Genomic DNA, 5,668 nt, shown 5'->3' with positions numbered 1-5,668 from the left:
GTTACTTGTACTTATAACCTCGACCCCACCCCTTGAGTGGCTCGCCGCCAATCACAGCGCGGGATGTGGGAAGCCGCCCTTCTCAGGGGATGCTTGTGTGGACGTGAGGAGGCTAGGCCCCGCCCCTGGCTGCTCATTCACACAACAGTGCTCACCTTATATTATGTAGTGTACACATACAGTATACAGAAGCTTTATAGGCAGTATATATACCATGTATACTGCTGTATAGAGAGTGTGTGCTATACATACAGTATACAGAGGCTTTATAGGCAGTATATATACCATGTATACTGCTGTATAGAGAGTGTATGCTATACATACAGTATACAGAGACTTTATAGGCAGTATATATACCATGTATACTGCTGTATAGAGAGTGTATGCTATACATACAGTATACAGAGACTTTATAGGCAGTATATATACCATGTATACTACTGTATAGAGAGTGTGTGCTATACATACAGTATACAGAGGCTTTATAGGCAGTATATATACCATGTATACTACTGTATAGAGAGTGTATGCTATACATACAGTATACAGAGGCTTTATAGGCAGTATATATACCATGTATACTGCTGTATAGAGAGTGTGTGCTATACATACAGTATACAGAGGCTTTATGGGCAGCATATATACCATGTATACTGCTGTATAGAGAGTGTGTGCTATACATACAGTATACAGAGGCTTTATAGGCAGTATATATACACTATGTATACTGCTGTATAGAGAGTGTGTGCTATACATACAGTATACAGAGGCTTTATAGGCAGTATATATACCATGTATACTGCTGTATAGAGAGTGTGTGCTATACATACAGTATACAGAGGCTTTATAGGCAGTATATATACCATGTATACTGCTGTATAGAGAGTGTATGCTATACATACAGTATACAGAGGCTTTATGGGCAGTATATATACCATGCAGGAATGTCAACATGAGTCTAGGTCGACATGGGTAAGGTCGACAGGGTCATTAGGTTGACAAGATCAAAATGTCAACATGGGTTTTTTTACATTTATTTCGAGCCGACATGTGCCGACAGGCGGTATTTCATGCCCTACCATCCACTAGGGCGTGAGAATAGAATAGTGTGCCGAGCGCAGCAGTGCTACGCTTCAGTAGCCATGTTGACTGTGTCAACATTCGGGACAAAAAATGTGAAAAACCTCATGTCGACCCTTTGACTGTCGACCTACACCCATGTCGACCTAATGACCCTGTGGCCCTAACCCATGTTGACCTAGACTCATGTTGACCTAGACTCATGTCGTCATAAATTAAATTACCATTTAATGGGCTTATCACCCTTTAATACTCCTTGTCTGAGAACATGATGCAAAGATAGATGCAATTTGCATATTTTTGCACAGTTGTTGACGGTATTTGCATACGTCTCTGAATGAGACCCAGACACCTAATCAGCTGTCAGAAGCAAATTGTATTAGAGATAATCTACTTGTCCCATGTGACGCTGACCGCACTTCAGAACAATGAGCCTGGGCCCTCATTCTGGTTTCTTGGTAAGCTGCGAGGGTCAGTTCACAGAGTACCAGAGACACTGCCCGTCCAAACATCCCCTCGCGCCAGGGCCGTCTTAACATTAGGAAGGGCCCCTGGGCAACCTAGTTCACTGGACCCCCCCCCAAATTAGTTTGCCCAGGAGCCCACAGTCACCTCCCCAACCCTCACCTCTCTGGCTCCGTGCGGCAGCCAGTCAGCTTCCGGCGGCCGGGGATCCGATCATCTTCGCTGGGGGATCCGGGCAGCGGGATCAGGGCAGCGGCGGTAGCTAGGAGCCTGCCCTGAAGTGGCAAAGCGCTATTAACTGGCGGGGCGGGAAGCGCTGTTGCATTTGAAAAGACTGGCCAGACGCTGATTGGCTGAATTCAGCCAATCAGCGTTCGGCCAGTCTTTTCAAATGCAGCAGCGCTTCCCGCCCCACCGGCAAATAGCGCTAATGGGAAAGATGGTGGCCGGGTGGCGGGGATCCGACCATTCTCGCTGGGGAAGGGGATCAGGGCGGCGGTGGCGGTAGCTAGGAGCCCGAAGCGGCGAAGCACTATTTGTCGGCTGGGGCGGGAAGCGCTGTTGAATTTGAAAAGACTGGCCGGATGCTGATTGGCTGAATTCAGCCAATCAGCATTCAGCCAGTCATTTTAAATGCAGCAGCGCTTCTCGCCCCCCCCTGCCGGCAAATAGCGCTTCGCCGCTTCGGGCTCCTAGCTACCGCCACCGATGCCCTGATCCCCCTGCCGGATCACCCAGTGAGGGTAATCAGAACCCCGGCACACGGACCCCCGAAATTAAATTCACTGCTAGCTAGGAGGTGAAGCGCTATTTGCCGGCGGGGTGGGAAGCGCTGTTGCCTTTTCAAAGACTGGCCGGATGCTGATTTTCTGAATTCAGCCAATCAGCGTCCGGCCAGTCTATTCAAATGCAACAGCGCTTCCCGCCCCGCCGGCAAATAGAGCTTCGCCGAATCAGGCTTCTAGCTACCGCCACCGCCCTGATCCCCCTGCCCGGATCCCCCAGCGAGGGTGAGCGGATTCCCGGACCCCGGCCACCATCTTTCCCATTGGGCTGGGCCGGGGGCCCCTAGGTCCTAGGGCCCCCGGGCAACTGCCCATCGTGCCCAATGGGAAAGACGGCCCTGCCTCGCGCATCTCCGCAGCAGGAGAAATCATTCGATCGTCACCAACTATTGAATGATTTGTAGAAATCAGTGGAAACTGAGTTTTATTTGCAGGCGCAAGGACAATGATGGTGCAGCAGCTGTGACGTCAGTTGCCTGCCCCCAGCAGACATCGGCCCGCCCATAAAATGGTGGGCATTGCCACGGGTGACCCCGGCACCATCACACCTGGATCCTTGCGAACGGCTTGGCGACTATGCAAGTCGCCGAAGTTGTTCACAAAGGGAGACTGCACATGCGCATAATATACAGTACCATGTACATGCGCATAATATACAGTACCATGTACATGCGCATAATATACAGTACCATGCACATGCGCATAATATACAGTACCATGTACATGCGCATAATATACAGTACCATGTACATGCGCATAATATACAGTACCATGTACATGCGCATAATATACAGTACCATGTACATGCGCATAATATACAGTACCATGTACATGCGCATAATATACAGTACCATGTACATGCGCATAATATACAGTACCATGTACATGCGCATAATATACAGTACCATGTACATGCGCATAATATACAGTACCATGTACATGCGCATAATATACAGTACCATGTACATGCGCATAATATACAGTACCATGTACATGCACATAATATACAGTACCATGTACATGCGCATAATATACAGTACCATGTACATGCGCATAATATACAGTACCATGTACATGCGCATAATATACAGTACCATGTACATGCGCATAATATACAGTACCATGTACATGCGCATAATATACAGTACCATGTACATGCGCATAATATCGCAGGCATTTGTAGGTGGCACCCCAGTGTTTTCTAGGCGTGCCACCTAAAAACGCAGGCTGGCGCGGCCATGGGGTGGGAGATTGCTAGTGATGATTAAGCTAGAGATGGACCAGTGCTAGGGCCAGATGTACTAAGCTTGGAAAGTGATAAAACGGAGAGTGATAAATGACCAGTCAATCACCTCCCAACTGTCATGTCACGGGCTATGTTTGAAAAATGAAAGTTAGGAGCTGATTGGTTGGTGATTTATCACTCTCCATCTCGCCCCTAGTGATGGGTCATCTCTGCTGTTCATCTGGTCTGTACTATTTACAGGAGACTACGGTATTGCCGCATATAAGATGCCAAAGATCAGCGTAGCTACATCTGCACACACCTTTAACATGACCCTAATGGGCAGTAGGGAGTAGATACTCCTCTGTGCCTGCGCCCTCCTGAATTGACAGTCACCACCCAGGAGCCGGCACTTCTAGAGCTTTGGGGTAGTTCCCTCCAAAACGGACTTCCTGGATTGTACTAGGGAAGACATGTCCAAACTGTGGCCCTCCAGCTGTTGTGAAACTACACACCCCAGCATGCCTTGCCATAGTTTTAGCATTCCATAATAGAAAAACGGTGGCAAGGCATTATGGGAATTGTAGTTATACAACAGCTGGAGGGCCATAGTGTGGACATGCCTGTACTAGGGACTGCTTATCACCTACACTATCTGAATCTGAGTTTTAGACATCTGGATTAAGGGGGAGGGGACATGTCACCCCAGGCCCCCCTCCATCAGGGGGCCCCCTGTCCATTGATTACAGCTGACTGTTGACTAAAACACACATGTATAAATACAGTCATACACATATAGACAATATAACTTCCCTATTCTCACCTTAGAGGGTAAGTAGTAGTACACCCGCTGTCTGTAGTAGCTCCTCCTATCTATCTATCTCCCGGGTTCTGTTATAGATGGCGGTCTACATCGACAATTACGTGGTCGACCACTCTTGGACGAACGCGTCTAGTTAGATGAAAAAGATGTATCCTTACAGGCTGTGAGTTTGGGGATAAGCCAAAAGCACAGCTAGTAGAAACCCCAGCGCTCTCAATCAGAATTTAATAGAGTTAACAAATGAGTGGCAGCTGCTGCAGGTCACACCTGTGGGAATTGCCTGTACCCACAAAATTTAGTACGAAAGAATGAAAAAAAGGGGGGAATGGTGTGTATTGCGCTGCTAACCACAAACACGTTTAAGGGAATATACTCCAAAAATCAGGATAAATAAATAAATTAAAGACCAACGTGCAAAGATGATGCGGACACACTGCTTTAAGAAAGTATAAATTTTATATAATTAAATACATCAGGTAATATAGGACAAACAATTAATGAAAATACACATGAAAAATAAAGATTAAAAAATATATAATAATAGATAAAAAACACAATAAGTACACTATAGATGTGTTGGGCAGAATAATCAATATAAGTCCTTAATAGGATATGGAATGGACGTTAGTAGCTTGAGGGTGCACCGCTGTAGATAAATATCACAAGTGGTTAAAAGCCAGATGGTATAGGAGAAGAAAATGCTGTTATGATGTTATTGAAGTGATGGTTAGTAGTGCGCAGTCCAATGAGGGTTATTGTTAATGAAGATGAAATTAGTAATGGGTAACAGTCATTTTAGCATGTAGAATGCATGCAATAGAAATAAAGCACGACTGGGCTCCACACCAGTATAAATATATAGGTAGCAGTTAAATACGCAGCACTAGGACGCAGGGATTTTGACTGGTTATCTCACCCTGTACAAGTAGCGGCTTGTGCGGTCTGGTGGTTGCTCCGTTCCCGCGGTGCGTGTTGCCGCCGGTAGTTTTCCTCTGTAGGTCACCTTAACATAGGTGCCGGCAGTTGGCGATTCCTTTCCCCGTCATATGGAGCGTCCAAATATGCAGACTGCAATGATGTTATGAGCAGGCGCTTAATTCTGGTAGAAGCGCTGACGGATCCGTCTTGAAAAAAGTTCTGGTAGAAGCGCTGACGGATCCGTCTTGAAAAAAGTTCTGGTAGAAGCGCTGACGGATCCGTCTTGAAAAAAGTTCTGGTAGAAGCGCTGACGGATCCGTCTTGAAAAAGTCTCCATACCATGTAGGAGACGAAACGCGTTGACGTCACTGT

This window comes from Crinia signifera, chromosome 4 (genome assembly GCF_055691185.1).
Source record: "Crinia signifera chromosome 4, ASM5569118v1, whole genome shotgun sequence".
Lineage (NCBI taxonomy): Eukaryota > Metazoa > Chordata > Amphibia > Anura > Myobatrachidae > Crinia > Crinia signifera.
This window is presented reverse-complemented; position numbering follows the sequence as displayed.